The 18,637-nt window shown below is 47.7% G+C and overlaps 1 protein-coding gene across 3 annotated transcripts in view; it reads left to right on the plus strand.

The window, feature by feature from the left end:
• The window catches only part of WDR70 (WD repeat domain 70), a 2,341,596-nt gene that overhangs the window by 1,494,494 nt on the left and 828,465 nt on the right, over positions 1-18,637 (plus strand). The gene's annotated exons all lie outside the window — the stretch shown is intronic.

An 18,637-nucleotide genomic window follows, 5' to 3' on the forward strand; every position in this document is an offset into this window, starting at 1 on the left:
GCCGCACAACAGAAGTCGGCTCCGGCTGTTACGCTCACCTGATTCCCACGGGGGCGTCGATCTGACTGGCCCGCTGTTGCTTCCACCAGAGTAACACGTAGAGCCGAGATGACAGACTGGAGAGACCCACTTAGCTTCGTTTGTTGGACTCGTACGAATATCTTTCTGCAATGGAGAAAGGGAATTAACCTCCTGTAATCTGAGCGTTAACCCGCCTTCCCACTCCCCTTGTCTGCCCACAGAACACTCCTGAAGTTCCCTCTTAATCCCACCTGAAGATTTGGAAAGATGAGCTCTCCATCCTGCGTTGAGCGCAGGGGCGCGTAGACGACCAGTTACTTCACTGGCGTGGAGGAATTGGTGAGTTCCAGTATTGACTCTAAGTCCAATTGTTCGTAAGAGTTCAAAAGTCTGATCTTCACTCTGCCAGATTCTTTGCAGGTTGCAGATTTAAACTACCAGAAAAGTTCCAAGTGGCAATTGGTAAGATCCTGGTAAGTCTATTGTGGTTCTCCCCTTTGGGGCCGGGGTACAGCGATGATGCAGAATTAACTGCGCCGATCCGAAATGAGGTGAGTACCCCCCTGTTGTAAATCAGGTAAGTCTTTGGGGGTGGTTTGTATTGCCCTTGCTCACCTATCTGTTCTTGTCTCCCCCAGGTGTTGAAGAATGGCCTGGAGATGCTGGATTCACGATGGAGTAAAGGGATGCAGCCCCGGTTGGTGAGTTCAGCGCGGCTCTGCGAGGTGCGTGGCAATGCACCTGAGAAGGCTTCTCTCTTCCAGATCGACGATGTGCTGGATCAAGGATTCAGGTAAGAGTTTTGTTCTGACCTCTTCTCCTTCTCCTTTTCTTGTTCCAGGTGTTCCAGGGCTGAAGCGGGCGTGGCTGAAGACTGGAGCTGCTGAAGACACGGTGAGCGTTACGCTGCAGCAAGCACAATAACGCGAAGCACGTGTGGCTGTCCGGGTGTGGCTTAAATAGCCTTGGAAGAAGTCCCAGGTAAGTATTCTTCCACAGCCCCACCCGAGAGGAAAGGAGTCCCTGAGGTAAAGTAGTCCCTTTAAGCCTCATTTGGCTTGTGGCTTCGTGCAGCATGGTCTGCAACAGGTAAGATTTCTGTAATGAGCCTGGCGCCCATGGCGCCAGGACTGACTTTATTCTTATGAGCCTGGCGCCATAGGCGCCAGGACTGTAGCCAAAGAGCCCCTAACTGGGGTTTTTGGGCATGTTTCAAGTGGCATGATGCCTGCTTCTGGGGTTGCTGGGCCTGGTCTGGCTTTCTAGGGGCAGGCATCGTGACACCGGCAGCCCGTTCGGCGTCTGCCTCCGAGTCCCAACGTGCACACTCTAAAGAAAGAGACAGTACCTCCGAAGAAGAGAGGGACTTTGCAGAAGAACTAGTGAGAGAGGAAAGACCCATTGCTCAAGCCATCCCAATTCTCAAGTCCATCCAACGGAGAATTGATCCTTCCCTTCTCACTCCCAATCTCACTAGGGCCGTAAACCCCAGAATCGAGAAATTGTTCAGGGCCGCCCAGTCAGACCTCCTTTACATAGGGGGTCAACTGAAGCCCGACTCCTTGGTAATTACAAACACCAGAAAGAGAGCGGGGACACCTCTATCATCATCTGAGGCTCCCCCAGACAAGGAGAGCAAGAGAATTACGGGTTGGGAAGGAACGTAGCCTCCACCTCCGCTTACCAGGCAAGGATTGCCAACACCACCACTCTGCTGGCAAGTTACAATTGCCACCAGTGGGAGCAGGTAGCTGCCCTCATTGACTCTGCACCGGAACCACTAAAGGGTCAGTTGGCCCAGATTGCTAGGAGGGAAGAGCCATGTCCGGTTGCATCCTTAAGGCAACCTTTGACGCCGCAGATGACGCTGGCCGGCTCATAGCAGAGAGAACTGTCATTAAGAGGCATGCTTGGTTAAGACAGTCAGGGTTTAAACCTGAGACCCAGGCATCCCTAATTGACATGCCGGTGGAACCTAATCTTCTGTTTGGCAAAGCGGTAGAGAACACATTAAAAACTGCCAAAGACGACTATGATACTCTGAAGTCCCTGGGACAATTGACAAATAAGCCCCCTAATCAAAGAGGGAATAGTAATTTTTGTCGCCCACGCGGCCCAAATTCCCAAAGGCGCTCCAATTATACACAGGGACAGGGTACATCATGGGGTAACAACCAGCAGACTACCCAGAGTTAAGGCAGAGGAAACCAAAGGAGCCGTGGCAGAGGTAGAGGCAGCCCCAGCAGAGGCGGTACACCTCCCACAAAGCAGTGACGTTCCGCTCAGGGTCCCTTCTCACGCATCCCCATGAGGGGGGAGCGCATTTCCAACTTCACCCAAGCATGGGAAGTGATCACATCGGACAGATGGGTGCTGTCCACAGTGTCTGCAGGATACTGCATCGAACTGCTCGAGCGCCCCTGAAACCACCCTGCACGACAAAGAATACATTCTCTGGACCACCAAAAGATCCTCCTCGAGGAGCTTGTCAATCTTCTAGCAAAGGACGCGATAGAACTTGTCCTGGGCAACCAGGTAAACAAGTGTATTTATTCAACTTACTTCCTTGTGCCAAAGAAAGATTTGACAATGCGCCCAGTATTAGACTTACGCCCTGCAAACAAGTATGTCAAGCCCCAAACATTTCGCATGACTACTCTCCAAGAGGTAATCCCCCTCCTAAAAAGGGGGGATTACATGGCAACATTGGACATGACAGATGCCTATTTTCATATTTCCATGTTCCCAGCGCACAGAAGATTCTTGCGCTTCAAGGTGAACAGTCGGCACTACCAGTTCAAGGTGCTGCCCTTCGGTATAGCCTCGGCTCCAAGGGTATTCACCAAAGTACTGGCGGTGGCGGCGGCACACCTACGGAGGCAATCCCAGTGTACCCTTACCTGGACGACTGGCTCATCACGGGAGAAACCCCAGTAATTTGCAGATCAAACATTCAAAGAACGATCAACCTCCTCTTCGAATTGGGTTTCTCCATAAACGAGAAAAAATCAAGCCTGGTGCCAAGCACCTCCAAGCAGTTCCTAGGAGCTGTCCTAAACACCCAAGAGGGGTTAGCCTTTCTATCAGAGGAAAGAATTCAGAATCTACTACTGCAAATTCCTCTGTATCAGTCCGGTCGCCAGATAAGGGTGCGCAAAGCGCTGCGTTTGCTAGGCATGATGGCGTCATGTATTTACCTGGTCCCCCACGCGTGCCTGCGTATGCGTCCCATGCAAGAATGGTTGGCGAAACAGTGGTCTCAGGCAAGTGGTCAGTGGGACGATCTAGTGGTCGTTTCGCCAACACTTGTACAAAGTCTTCACTGGTGGACAAGAGAGAACCTGTCAAAGGGGAAACCCTTTTACGATCCAGAGGTACAAGCTGTAGTCACTACAGACGCCTGCTTCACCACACAGCTCAGGGTCTCTGGTCTCACACAGTGGCCAAGAATCATATCAACATGCTAGAGCTTCTGGCAGTCTTCAGAGCGCTTTGAGCGTTCGAACCCCACCTGTTGGACCTGTCAGTACAAATCTTAACAGACAGTATGACAGCAATGTTTTACATAAACAAACAGGGAGGGACTCGTTCGCCAAAACTGTCCAGGCTTACCCAGAACATTTGGACATGGGTACTCAGACAGAACATTTACCTGTCATCTTAACATGTTCCAGGGGATCTCAATTCACTAGCAGACGCTTTAAGCAGAGATCCCCTCCCAGAAGAACACGAATGGTGTCTACACAGAGAAGTCGTAGAAGACATCTTCTCACAGTGGGGTGTCCCCACTATAGACCTATTCGTCACAAGCGAAAACAGGCAATGCCCAGGATTCGCATCCAGGTTCCCTCAGCCAGACTCCAAGGGGAACGCCCTGTGGATGAACTGGTCAGAGATGTTTGCCTACGCTTTCCACCAACCCCTCTCATGAGGAAGGTGGTCAACAAGATGCAGAGGGAATCGATGACGCTCATCCTAGTTGCTCGCATGTGGGCGAGGCAACCGTGGTTCCCGCACCTACGCAGACTTGCAGTGTGCGAGCCCATCAGACTCCCCTGCTGGTACAACCTGCTGTCCCAGCACCAAGGTCAGACAGTGCATCCTCAACCCAGCTCAATCGACTTGGCAGCATGGCTCCTGAAGTCATAGAGTTTGGACATCTCAACTTACCACAGAGATGCATGGACATCCTAAAAGAATCTAGGAAATCAAACATGAGGCACTGTTACTTTGATAAATGGAAAATATTCGTTATCTGGTGCCAGAATAAGCAAATCAACCCGGTTGATTGCACTCCTTCCAATATTGTCACATACATGCTCCACCTGCTGGATGCAGGGTTGGTATTTAACTCACTCAAGGTACACCTGGCGGCGCTGTCAGCCTACACCACCTCCCATAGCAAGGTGTCATGGTGGAAAGTACCTGTGGTTAAAGCCTTCATGGAAGGGGTAAAGAGACTCCACCCTCCAATTTCAAACCCACCACCTGGTTGGGACCTTAATGTGGTGCTTGCTAAACTTATGGGCCCACCCTTTGAACCCATGCACAAAGCCAGTCTCAAACACCTGACCTATAAGACTGCCTTCTTATTAGCCATTACATCCACAAGAAGGGTCAGTGAAATTCAGGCTCTGTCAGTGCAGGATCCTTTCTTTACTATTCATAAGGATTAACTGGTTCTACGAACACACCCTAGGTTCTCACCTAAGTTCATTTCTAAATTCCACGTTAACCAGTCCATTGAGCTTCCAGCTTTCTTCCAAGAACCCAAAAGCTCTGCTGAGGTGAAACTACACGCTCTAGATGTGCGAAGAGCGGTCCTCTACTATGTAGACAAGACCAGGCCGCTTAGAAAAACAGACCAACTGTTTGTCTCTGTAGCTACAGGCAGAGAAGGAGATCGTGTTTCTAAAGGTGCCATCTCTAAGTGGATAGTCAACTGTATCCAGCTGTGTTACTCCCTTTCTGGAACGACTCTGCTTTTTACGCCAAGAGCCCACTCTAATAGAGGCACTGGGGCCACTCTGGCTTTCATTGCAAATGTACCCGACACCATTTGCAAAACAGCTACATGGAACTCTATTCACACCTTTATTCAGCACTACTGCATTGACACTCATTCCAAGACAGATACCCAAGTGGGACAAGCGGTTCTAAGACATTTGTTTCCTCATGACCCTTCTCACATCCCACCTCCTTCTTCTAACACTGCTTGCAAATCTATTCACAGCATGTGATCTAAGCAGATTCCACAAGCCTCAGAAGGGATACATTACCCACCGTAATCGTATTTCTGATGCTTGTATCTGCTTAGATTCACATGCGCCCAACCTTCCTCCCCTCCGAGAGAAGGCGCATGGATGCTTGTAGTCTAATCTGTACTCGCGCTACTCCTCATGCTACCTCATGTCAGAAAATATACAATCTGAGGGTCCGACACGCGTGAGGGATCATGGATACAGTGGACGTCCCACTAGGGATAGTATTACTGGCACGCCCTGTGTCGACGCCCATTTTCGAGTTTCGAAAAACAAACTGTAATAATCTGCAGATTCCACTAGATGTCGGCCTATGCACAGCATGTGAATCTAAGCAGATACAAGCATCAGAAATACGATTACGGTGAGTAATGTATCATATATATATATATATGTATATATATATTTTCAACCATCTCAAAAACAAAAAAGCTCATTAAAAGCAATTGTATGCTCATCAATTGTCACTAAATAGCCTCATGAAATGAACTGCCTTCTCCTCTTTCCAAATGTGATATTAAAAATGGGTAAACTGGCTCTCATACTCACTGTAGTCCTCTGGTAGTAGGGAGAAGAGAGGTGAATGCCTGGAGCCTGGGCATGGAGGAAGGCTTATTGTGCATACAATCCAGAAACATACAGACATATCAAATCCAATGAGGAAAATACACCTGTCAAAACCATTATGGTCTCTTAGCAAAAAGGAGCAAAAAGGTAAACAAGTATAAAAAAGCCTTAAAGATTTAGTGTCAATTGGAATTGACCGAAATGCTAACATGGCTCCATGGGTATTTAGCTGACTGCCATAGGTAGGAGTGCTTCCCTATGCAGATGAATCAAAAAGAGTCTTTCTCCCCAAAAAGCAAAAAGCAAAAAGAAAAGGCTTTCTGTGCCATTGGAACCGAAAAAAAAAATGCAATTTCAATGCTTTAAAATCCAAGCAGAAAAAATGAGCAGATTCAGCTCCTCCTTCCCCAATAGGCCACAATCAGGAGAGTATTTCCAGCCTGCTTCTGGTTCTACTCTCCAGCCTGACCCATTTTTCCAGGATTGGTGTACGGCTTGAACTTCGCCTGCCAGAAACTGTCTTTTTAAAGCTTCTAGCTTATTTGTCGACCAGAATCCTCAGGAATACGGTAAACAACCCTTTTTTTCTACATGCTGAAGGATTTTGGTCTTGAATGTGCCGAAGGATTCTGTCATTGGATGCGCCGCGGGCACATATAATTCCAGGGTAATCGGTCAACAATCTTTCCTTGCCTCCGACCTAGACTAGAAGCCACGTCAATCTTTCATTGTAGTCTATTAGGGCTTAGTTATTGTTTTCTAGAACATTGGGTACTATTAAAATAAACAAAACAGCCATTGGATTACAGCCCAGAAGCAATGCTAGCTACAGTATCCCTCTGTGTTCCAAAACAACTGATTAGCTTGGCTTGAATCCCAGTCTTGCGCAGTACATGTTAAAGACTCTTCTTAATTGTTCATATGTGCTCAATGCATGAGTGCATATCAATGCAGTTTACTACTTGCATGCTATTGTGAGTAAATACTACACAGCTTGAGATAATGCTCAATCTCCTATTTGACTAGAATGCACAACAAAACTGAATGTCTCTGGTGCATGGAACGCTGAGCTTTTAAATTTTCTGTGAGGAATGCTCCACTGGTTCATCATTTCTTGCTGTCTCTCTGGGTTTGGGTTGTTCTTTCTTCCATCACTATGTATGCTGGAAAAGGTATTCCTACAGGACAAATGGGGCAGGTCTTGCCAAGTGTGTTGCAAGAAAAGGTGGTACTCATTTCAGACAAATAGCACATGTAGAAGGGACAGCGACTGAGGCCCTTCAAACCCCCAAGATGCGTCTAGTGTAAAGCCTGGTAGGCCTACGTCCTCCACCCCCTCAAACAGGCTAAGAAGGCCCCTGTCCACTCTTGACAGGGGTAAATCCCTTAAAACTGTCACAATATATAAATGGTCTTTATTTATAACTGAAAAAAGGTTGAGTTCTTAGACACTTCAGAAATTCTAATGCTATCAGTCTTTGCCTTTCGCATATAATAAATCAAACCAAAAGGGCTTTCAATATATTGCCTTTCTCCCAGAGATTCTCACCAGATTCTTCAGATACTCATCAAATAAATATCCATTCCAGCGTCAGCTGCTCAGAAAGCTTTTCGACAGGGGGCTTAGTGCACGTCCACTTGGCCATCGATCCGCCTTGACTCGATGCTCGGTCGTCGGCTCCGGAGGTGACATCTGTCGTCATACATATACTGCATCACTATGCCACTGTAACTCAGTTCCTTTTTTCCATGCGCTCAGCATGCTGCTCCAGAGGAACACTGCGATAATTGACATTTCCTTCGCCATTCGTAGTTTTTATTTGACAAGAGCTCGAGCATGTCCACGCCCCATATCCGGATTCAAATAAAGACCAAAGACTGACCTGCTGTAGTAGTGGATGAATACCGTGGAGCTTTCCATGCATGATGCTAATGGACCACAGCCTAAAAACATTAATTTCCTGTGAATTAAAACCATTATGCCGGTCCGATAGCACAGCGAGTAGAGCGCTCGCTTTGACATCTGTGCAGAGCCTGCTGACGCAGGTTCGAATCCCGGCAGGGCCAAACTCAGCCTTTCATCCTTCCGAGGTCGATAAATAAGCACCACACACCGTGGGTAATAATAAGTAGCGCTCATATACCTGAGGGTTTGTAGCGCTATATAAATGCTAAATTATTATTATTATTATTATTAGAAACGTGTGCCACTCTGGCTGAGTCCAAAAAAGGGGAAAAAAGCAGTTTTGGGAAAAACCCCAAGACTTAGGTCGATGGTCCAATTTCTGTTGATCTACAAATCAGAAGAAGGGTACAGGGATTCTGACTGCGGAGGTCACAGATGGCTAGTGCCGGTAATGCTGAATGACAGGAATGCAGGCAGCTAGCGGGAACAAAGAAAACAGCAGGAATCTGGAAAAGGCTAGGGTAGCGCGGATGTCAGAGAAAAAAGCAGAAGGAAGAGAAAACATAAGGCTCCTCGCGGCCGTGAGCTTGGAAGGATAACTGCTTAGCGGTACCGAGGCAGCTAGAAGAGGAGACAGTGGGAGCGAGCAAAGAAGGGTGGCCGCGAGCAAGGGAGGAGCCCAGCTGCCCAGTACCGAAGTAATAGTACCAGAGGGGATACCAAACAAACAAAGCGTCTGAGCTTTGGAAAGCGAAGCAAAGCAGGACGCTGACCATCGGGCTGTCTTTAATACAGCTCGTCGAAAGGTCTCACCTTCCGTTAAGCAGCTAGGTTACGGTGGCCATCTATGAAAAGGCTTCACCACTTCCTCTAGTTCCACTTAAGGAATAAATGAAAAGCCATTTTGAGGGTGTGAGCAATCTATAAGGATGCATCCATCTCCATTTCTGCGAAAGAGACCAGGAGTTGGCAGAATTCCTAACACACCGAGTCTCAAAGTTTCAATCGATGCGAAGACTGTGGCTCGAAAATGTCTGTGATGACCCACTAGATATCTGTGCGTGGTGCCTCGACACCAGTCACGACAGAGAGAGCTTTGAGTCATGGAACCCGAAGCCGCTCACATGGACCCGGCGACGAAATTTGTTGTGGGCCGACCGCCCTCTTCAAATCCCTGCCGCAGTCGATCAGATACTGAAAGGAGGAGCCTACCCCAGAAAAAGAGAAGGAAGGTGGATTTCCGAAGCGTTTTGTCATCCTCTTCCTCTCACAAGAAGCAGCAGAGCCACTGACACGTCTCTGACTCTTCTACCAAACGCAGTAAGTCGTTGGCTTGGCCGATGTCTAGAGCTGAATGGGAGGAGTTCAAAACCCAGATGCTCAATATGTTTAAGAAGGCGGCTGTGGGTACAGACAAGCCCCTGATATACCAGGTCCTGGTAGCCCCTGCGACACCCAGTTACTCTGGCCCCAGAGCAAAGCCTATTCTGATGCCATCAGCATTGAAGGAGGCTTTGGGATTGGCACCGAGCAAAAACCTGCTGCCTTGGGTGCCTGTGCTTCGATACACATTTCCGGCATTGGTTCTCTATGACGCTCCCTCGGCATCGAAAACCTTGTCCGTGCCCACCACCAAACCATCGACTTGGACCGCTGTTGAGCGCTCTTTCGTGCCAACATCAAGATCCACATTTTTCAGTTTTATGACGAGATCTTCGGTGCCACTGATGATGACGACCAGGGCTTCTCCGACCCTACATACTCTGGTGCTGGCCGAACCAGCTATTTTGTCGACCAAGCAGACCTTGTAGTCTTGGCTGAGGGCTTGCACAATGCCAGCGGACTTGACACGTCCTTGGATATAGAGATGTAACAGGCCCATCCTTATGGCCACACCAATGCAGGTTTGGGGCTTTAGTTGACAAGGTGGTGGATACCTTGGGGTGGAATGCCCCAGACAAACTCCTTGCAGGTTATGACCTGACGGACATCCTTGATGACGGGCCAACACTGAGGGGGCTATGCCCTTCAATGCGACCATCGCTGACCCTATTGCCACCTTATGGCAATGCTCTTGTACCATACCCGCGGTCATATCTTCCTTCCAACCCAACACCTGAGGGGTGGTACAGGCAGCCACAGTGTCCACCAGGCCAGCCACAGCCACAGCCACATACAATCTTCCAAGACAGAAAAGGCAAAACGGTTGACCTTGGAGAAAAAAAATCTTTTCCTCATGCAGCATGGCCTTAAAGGCAGTCAATGTCTCCTGTGGATTCATAACATATTCTTTCGGGTTGTACAAGGCCTATGAGCAGGCTGCCCAGTGCATTCCTGAGTGGGAGATGGGGGAAGGTTTACACCAGTTGGTGGATGACGACACGGAGGCGGCCCATTAGTCCTTGCAAACGGGCCTGGTAGTGGCATACTGTGTCTGGAGATCAATAGGGTCAGCCACAGTGCTCAGAATGCAGGCTTACCTGCACTCCTTGGGGTTCTCACCCAGTGTCCAAAATAAGCTTCTCTACATTGCTTTTAATGGTGAGAATCTGTTCTGCCCAAAGCCCCACGACTCTTTGGAGAAATTCAAAGAGTCCAAGTTAGCTGCAAAGTCGCTCTGCCTAGCTGTGCAACAGCTGGCCAAGCATGCCTTTAGTTTTTCATCAAGGGGTAGACGCTATCGGCGCTATGTCCCCTATGGCAGGAAAGGTCAGCTCCCGCAGGCCAGGCAGGGGCAGAGGCATTTCCCGCACTCTGGAAGGGGCAGGGTGGCCACTCGAGGCTAGCAGACAGCAGCAGCAGCAGCTCCGCCCTCCAAGCTGCTTTGATTTCTCCTCCCACGATTCCCCGGTTGGAGGGAGGATAGCCAAGCACTGTACCCAATGTCAGGAGATTACCTCAGATGTTACTGAAAAAGCCAGCCAGACAGATTACCACCACCACCCCCTCAACAACCGGAACAGGAGCTCCAGGAAGAACTACGAGCCCTGCTGTTAAAGGGTGCTGTAGATGAGGTACCTCCTGAGCAGAGAGGGTCAGTATGTATTCCCGTTATTTCCTGGTACTCAAGAAGAGGGGGGGGGTTATCTGTCATCCATCATTGAACAGATGGCCCAACTCTTTTAGAACCATGCCACCTTACCAGCGGCTGCCTTCCTCCACCTCTTAGGTCTCATGGCCTCCTGTGTTTCTCTGGTGCCAGTGGCTAGGCTGCGGATTCAATCTTTGCAATGGCTTCTGCAGCGTCAGCGGTGCCAGTACTCTGGCACTTTTTCTCAGAGTGTCCAGGTCAGTGGTCGACAAAGCTCCTGGTGGGCCAGCAGCAACATGTTGATGGGGGATCCTTTCTGGCCTCTGTGTCCCCAGGCCAGGGTGGCCACGGATTCGTCCTTGAAAGGTTGGGGTGTGAGGACTTGCAGGTGTGCAGCCTTTGGTCAGCGATGGAGGCCAGGTGGCACATCAACAGGTTGGAATTACAAGCCATGGCTTTTGCACCTTATCTGAAGGTGAACCATGTCCTGATCTTGACGGACAATGCGGTGGCCATGCACTACCTGAACAAGCAGGGTGGTGTGCGCGCCCTCCCCCTCTGTAGAGAAGCGATGCAGCTGTGGTTCTGGCTATTGGAGAACCAGATCTAGCTTGTGGTAGTTCATGTGGCAGGGACAGAGAATGGCTCTGAGCAGTCAGAGTACTGTCTCACACGAGTGCAAAGTGTACCAGAAAGTCCTAAAGGAGGAGGTCTATCTTTGGGGTACCCCAGCGATGGATCTGTTTGTCACAGAGTCCAAAAGGAAGTGCAGACAGTTTTGCTTGAGGGAATTCCCAACGGACAGCACGCTAGGGGATGCATTTCTCATGGACTGGACTTTCCCCCTCCACTATGCCTTGCCTCCGATTCCCGTGATCCCGTGGGGTCTCAGGAGGGTGAGGAGGTTTCGAGCAACCGTGTTCTTGATCACCACAGATTGGGGGAGGAGCACTTGGTACTACCTTCTCCGGTTGCCTCATTGCCTGGATCCACCTATGCCTGTCGAAACACTTGTGTATAGGCGCGTTATAAATGCCATATCGTATCATAACGCTGGGTGCTCCACCTGAACCCAGCATCCCTCAACCTAAATGCGTGGCTCTTGAGAGGATGTGATATGATGACGGGGATCTCTCTGAGGAGGTACTCGAGGTGCTGCTGGCTGCGCGCCTACCATCAACAAGATCGCTGTACACGTGCATGTGGAGAAGATTTGAGGTGTGGTGCAGGGACCATGAAATGACCCAATCTCTTCCCCCACTACTACACTGATGGAGTTTCGTCTGTCACTGACTTCTTCAGGCCTTCAAGTCACCACAGTCAAAGGATACTTGGCAGCTTTGGCTGTTTTCCAAAGGTCTCTGGATCAAGGGTCCTTTGCGCTCCCGGTTATGGTCCAATTCTTGGAGGGCCTTGTGAGTACGTTTCCGCTTACTCCTTTTGTGGTTCCTGATTGGGACTTTAATTTAGTCCTCACATTTCTCATGGTTGCTCTGTTTGAGCCTTTACGTTCTTGTTTGTTGCCGTTACTTACTTTGAAAACCGCTTTCCTGGTGGCGATCACATCGGGCAGGCGGGTTAGCTAGATGCAGGCTTTATCTTGGAAGCCATCTTTCCTTCACTTCTTTCGGGAGAAGGTTTCTCAGAAGGTGAGGCCTGGTTTCCTGCCTAAGGTGGTGTCCGAATTCCACTTATCACAGGCAATCCATCTTCCCGTCTTCTATCCACCCTGCACCCTAAGAGGGCATTGAGCTTTTATGTAGCCAGGGTGGCTAAGTACAGGAAGGTAGACCAATTGTTTGTGGCCTTCTTTGTGGCTAGGAAAGGTTTAGCAGTCAGTAAACGAATAATTTCACGGTGGGTAACGCTTTGCATCTGAGTGCTGTCACAGCGCCGGGAAAGTGTTGCCCCTGGGCATCAGAGCCCATTCTACCAGGCGGTCTCTACCTCTACGGCGCTGCATAGAGGTATTCACTTCATATGTTTACAAAGTACTACTGCCTGGACTTCGCCCATGGGGCTGAGGCTCGGTTTGGAACAGCGGTTTTGCAGAACATTCTGCTGTGACAGCTTTCACCCTGCCTCCAACATGAGTACTGCTGTGGGAATCTATCTGATCATGTATCTACAGGAGAAAGGCAATCCATTTGAGGAGAAATTACTCACCCTAAGGTTCTTTCTATGGATTCTTCTCCCGCAGATTCCTCATCACCCCTCCCATTCATCTCTGCTATGAAAGTGTCTGCAGTAATTGGCCGTCTTTCTCTTGAGAGTCAAGAGTTGAATGATGGTTCTAGGGTTTTCTGCCCTTTCTTGGTTCAGTACTGCATGCTTCCTGTGGTCTCTATTTTTCTGGAGAAAAAATATATCCCAGTTGTGATTGCATTTTCTAATCTCTTTTGGTTGTTTGCTGTTGGTTTGCGCTAGTGTCCTCTGTAGTTGCGGCGGTCGGGCGGGGAGGTGGGAACTACGGTACGGGGGTGTAGTGACGCAGTATTTTTACAAATGACGTCATGTCTGGAGCCGACGACTGAGCATCGAGTTGAGGTGGATCGATGGCTGAGTCGAGGTACACAATGCCCCCCTGTTGAAAGGTTTTGCAAGCAGCTGACGGATATCTATATGAGGAGGAATCTGCGGGAGAAGAATCCATAGAAAGAACATCAAGGTAAGTAATTTCTCCACTTTAAAAGTTCAGAAGGATTTTGGGGCAACTCCTGCCACTAAGTCTCTTTAAAACTTGTTTACTGGAAAGGTCTTCCTTGGTGTACATCCTTTAGATGTTGGGATGCGACCACCAGTTCCTGTAGCCACCAGTGAGTCGGTACCACGAGGTGTAGCAGCAGCTGTAATTTTACATCAATTGGCAGGGTGAGCCACTTCTTCCTTCTGGCACCAGGTTACATAGAGGAGCTCTCGAGGGGCTCATCACCTCCCTTCCCTGGTGTCCTGATGTTTACACTCTGTTGTTGTTTCCTGATACTGTCATGGTACTGACGGTCCGCATTGACTTCCTTTCCACCACCTTTTGTTTTCCTCTTCTCACCCCCAGCTGTTCTCCTCTTTCCACCATCTTAACCCCTCCTCCTTCGTCTAGCTTAAGCTTTTCTCCTTCCAACCCTTGTTGTTTTCCTCCTTCCAAAGCTTGTTGTTCTCACTTCTCAGCCCCATATCCAGTCTCCTCTGCTTCTTCCCCTCGTTCTGCACCCATCACTCAATCCAGACTCTCCAGCTTCAGATGCCCACATTAGTCCTTTCCCAGTCATTACTTTTCATCCCTGGTCTTCTCATCCCACGTGGCTGAGGCTAGGAGATATGTTTTGAGGTGAAAATAATCGCAAGGGCCTTAACGATATGCCCACGCGCTGTTACCACCCGATCCAGCGTGTTGCATCGAGTGTATTGCTATTAGCACCCTCGATTTCCAATCTGGAAACATGGAGTGCTGACAGCAATGTTTTTGTATGAATTACCAGAATGCCTTGCAGAGCCCCGTTCATTCATACAAAATACTTCAGCAAGATGGCCACTACGGTGCTGGAATACGAGGCTCCAGGTAGAGCCCCTCTTCCATTTCCATGGCGGCTTGAGAGGTTGGAGCAGCGGCAGCAGTCACAAACAATAAGGTGAGTGGGGTGGGAGGGTGGGGGGAAGATGGCTGGGCAGCAGCCATCCGGTTGCTTGCAACATGGGCTTGTATCAGTAGTGATTGGCTGACTCCCCCGCCTCGGTGCTAATAATTCAATCTTATTAACCACTTTTTTGGTTTTAAAAAACCATTCCGGCTGTTCTTTTGTGTGTGCCTGCGTTAAGGGATTATGCAGAGTTTAGACCGCAGCTTTTAAAAGCCAGCCTGCCATCTTGGAACTGGATAGCACATCTGTTCATGCACATGCCTATACCGTGTTGGCACAGGAGCTGTGTCTGATGAGCATTTGCATTGGATTATTGTAAATTTAGTTTATTTTACTCTCTGATTGTTTGCTGAGCATAAACTATGTGATTGTAAACTCTGGTTTGGGCTATTGCTGCACCTGTCTACTGGCACACAGATCTTTCACTCAAAGTGTCAATAGCAATTGGGACTAGTGCCAACCCCCTGTTTACTTGCAGGGACTAAGTAAGGAAACTGGGTGTACTTCCCATTCCTCCCACGTGCCCATTATCTACTAGCTCGGGAAAGCCCTCACCCCCTGGAGTCATCCCACTAGATATCCCTATAATCACACAGGAGACTTTCACACTATTCGCCAATGGGCTGCTGAAAAATCTCTTAATTAAGAATTTCTTGCATAGCATGAAAAACCTGCGTTGGGTGAGCAGAGAAGGGCTACCTATCATAGTGCTATATGAGGAAATATGTTTGGTGACCTACTACTAATGCAGAGAAGTGACAAAATAATTATTTTCCGACAGAATGTGCAGACATGAACTCTGCCTGTACATGAACGAAACAATCAGAAGACAGGCCTTCTCTGTCTATGCCTCCCTACACTGGAAGCTCCTCCCCATCAACACCAGACTCGCCCCTTCACTTCTGTATTTCAGGAACGAGCTCAAGACGCTCCTCTTCAAGGAATGGATCCCTCCCAACACCTAGGGCAATACACGAACCTCTCCCCCACCTAACTTGAGAATGGGTGATCTGCCACCCTTTGTTTCCTCCCTTGGTTTGTATATCCCTAACTGCCAAATTGCCCTCCCCCAGTGTTAGCTCCCTTCACCCTTGTATCTCTGCTTTCCCCCAAATGTCCTTGCCCCTATAATTTTCATGATTTGGAAGGCACTCTATTGTTTCCAGAATCTACATCTGTGCTCATTAAATACCATGATAAAAATACTAATAATTGTACCACATAGTCACGAAGAATTCCCTGAGACAATAGCACCTGAGTTTGTTTATGCAGTTACTTAAGGTTCTTTCCCCACCACTGCATGCCTAACCACCAATTAATCCTGAAACACTAACCAGCACTTGAACTTCCCTATCATCGCCTAACCCAAGTAGACACAGTTGGTCTGATTCACAAAGCATTTTTCAATGGGTAAATCCCATGACAAAATGCTTTGTGACTCAGTCCAGTGACCAATAATTGTTTAACTTTGTTACGTTTGTCATGTTTGGACAGTTCTCAGAAGCCTCAAAGCCTTTAGTAACATTTCCGAGCTTTTGTTCGTTCTGTTCGTCCTCCACCCCAAAGAAAAGTCAACGTACCTTTATTTGCCTTCTTATTTTGGCAAGAAGAAAAAGCTCCTTTTGGGATGCATTTCCCATGGTGTGGGTAAACTGGTAAACATAACCCTTGTTTTTCCGCAGGTGCAGAGTAGCACTGATATTGGTTTACAATTTGAATTAATTCTGAATGTTTCAATCTCATGCAATTGACAAGAACCACTTATTCTTTCAGTAGATCCCCCACTTCTGTCGGCAGTCCTAAAGTTGAGCAGAATGGATCCTTAAATACAGGGTGACACATTTTAGGTTGCAAGCCATTAGCCAGGCACACAATTCACTACATGAATGCCAGTTTTCCACATGCGCAAGGTACACCGTGTCTTTGTACATTGCTTTCATTTTTACAGTTTATAAGGCGCAAACAACCTGTTAAAGGCTGCATAAACGTTTGCTGCTGTTTTATTATTTGAAACTTATGAACTGCATTGATCATAGTGTCGTTTTTCTTAAACTCCGATCACTACCCAAGAACTGCTGTCTTGGTCACTGCCATCTCAAAACAGAGCTGCTACTGCAGAACACGTACATATGTTTTCTATTGAGAGTATATGCCTGTTTCCTCCCGCTTACATGATTAAGAAGCTTGTTCTTTCTGTGTTCATTAAAGAACCTCAGATAAGCTCTGCTTAAAAAACTTGAATGATCCTGAAGTGCAGATCGCTCTTAATGTTTCACAGGGAATTCCGAACAGTTAAACTACTTGATTTGTTGGGATTCGTTCAACAGCCACACAGTCCTACGTGATGTACTGTATTTATTACGGGATTGGTTGATGCTTTCATTAACCACTGGCATTATATTGAGAAAATAACAGTGACCCGTGTACCCTAAAGCCCATTACCACTGTCCGTGGATTATTCCAAAGACGTGTCTATAGAAGTGTAATTTGCCATTCAAAAACCTAGCTGTTTTCTTGCTTTCTGCAAGCACTGATGCAGCTATGCGCGTTACCTCTGCAATTACCTATTTTCGGTAGCCAAAATATAAACCTTGTGTAAAGTATTGTAAGTCTCAGTTTGGTTATTTTGTATATCTTTAACCTGCAGCACCCGACCCCCACTTCCCCTTTCTTTAATGAAAAAAATGATTTTGGCCCCAGAAAGATTAAATAATATCATTAAAGTCTATTTAGAGTTCATGCTAACTTTAGGGGGGGGCTGTGACGGGGGTTTCCACACAGGATCATTGGGCTGTGTGGAAAGGGGTTTTAAAATAGCTGTTTGGCGACTTTATCACATAGCGATATGTGAGAGTGGCTGAGGCAGTGCGCGTGTCAGCGATTGACCACCACTCTCTTAGATAGGATGCTTGCTGCATCTCCCAGATTCATCTTCAAATCTATACTCCTACTCCCTGAAGCAAGTCCTCGCAGTATCGAGTGAAAATGTTGCAAACATAAATGTAGTTTTGTGAAAATATTCTGGTGAAAAGTAGCCGCAAATACAGTGCTGCTAGGGTAAGTGTTGGGGTTAAGGAGGGGTTAGTGGGTGTGTGATGACCTGTTTAGAGTTAGAATAGGATTGAGGGTAAGAGTTTGGCTAGAATTAGGGTAAGGTTTGGGTCAGAGTGGCTGTTGAGGGCTGGTGATGTTGGGGATTGGTTAGGGAAGATTAAGTGTCAGGTTTAGTGTTAGGGTAGGTGTCATGGGAAGGTTGGGACTCGGAGTAAAGGTTTGTTAAGTGTTAAAAAAAGGTTGGCGAGGGCTGGTGATGTTGGCATCGGTTAGTGGTTAGGATACACCTAGGGGTTAGGGTACCGTATGCATTTGGGTGCTAGAGTTGTGGTTAGGGTACGCCTAATGATAGGAATGAAGCAAGGGTTTGGGTTAGGGCAAGAGCAATGGAATTTGAGTTGATGGGGTTGGATTTAGGGTCACTGCATTTTCTATTTATTTGGAGTTTTGTTTCATATCACGTGCAAATATAATTCTTTAGCACACTGAAGGGTTCGTTTTAGGGAAAGCTTAAGGGTTCAAGGTTGAATAAGGGCTGTCATTAGAGTCATGCTATGGGTTTGGATGCTTGGGTCAATGTTAAGGTTATGGCCTTGTACTTTTGCGTATTTAAAAATAGCTTTTTGGCGACGTTATCGCTGGCAACATTTTCACCCTCTGTATTCCTTGTACTGAATGACTACATTTTGAAAACTGCTTTTTCATGACGGCTTTTTCACTGCACTATACATTTCCACATAGACTCAGATCGTTTGCTGGGGCTTGGCAGGATTACAATTAACCAATTCTAAGAATTCCCCATTAAACCGTTTGCGACTGTCTGGGTCTTCCACACGCAGCTTTCCACTGTGGTGTTGAGAAACAAGTATTTACATGCATTGTGAGCCTTGTCAAGTTTGACGGAATCCCTGCATCGTCATGTTGCTGTGGCAACATCCCATCAGATCAATAATATGCGTCCCTTAGGTTATGGGCACTGTTTTCGTGGACAATAAATCAGCATGTATGTCACTATGTTTAGGCGCATCAGACCTCCATAAAACCCGGAGTGTAACAGAGCCCTGCATGCCAGATGTTTCATTTTGCTTAAATAACACTGAATTAAAGTAATGTAGGCATGCATACTAAATACTAACGGGCTCTCTGTGCACCAATATTTACT

This window comes from Ambystoma mexicanum, chromosome 6p, assembly GCF_040938575.1.
Source record: "Ambystoma mexicanum isolate Mex_15411 chromosome 6p, UKY_AmexF1_1, whole genome shotgun sequence".
NCBI classification, from domain to species: Eukaryota; Metazoa; Chordata; class Amphibia; order Caudata; family Ambystomatidae; genus Ambystoma; species Ambystoma mexicanum.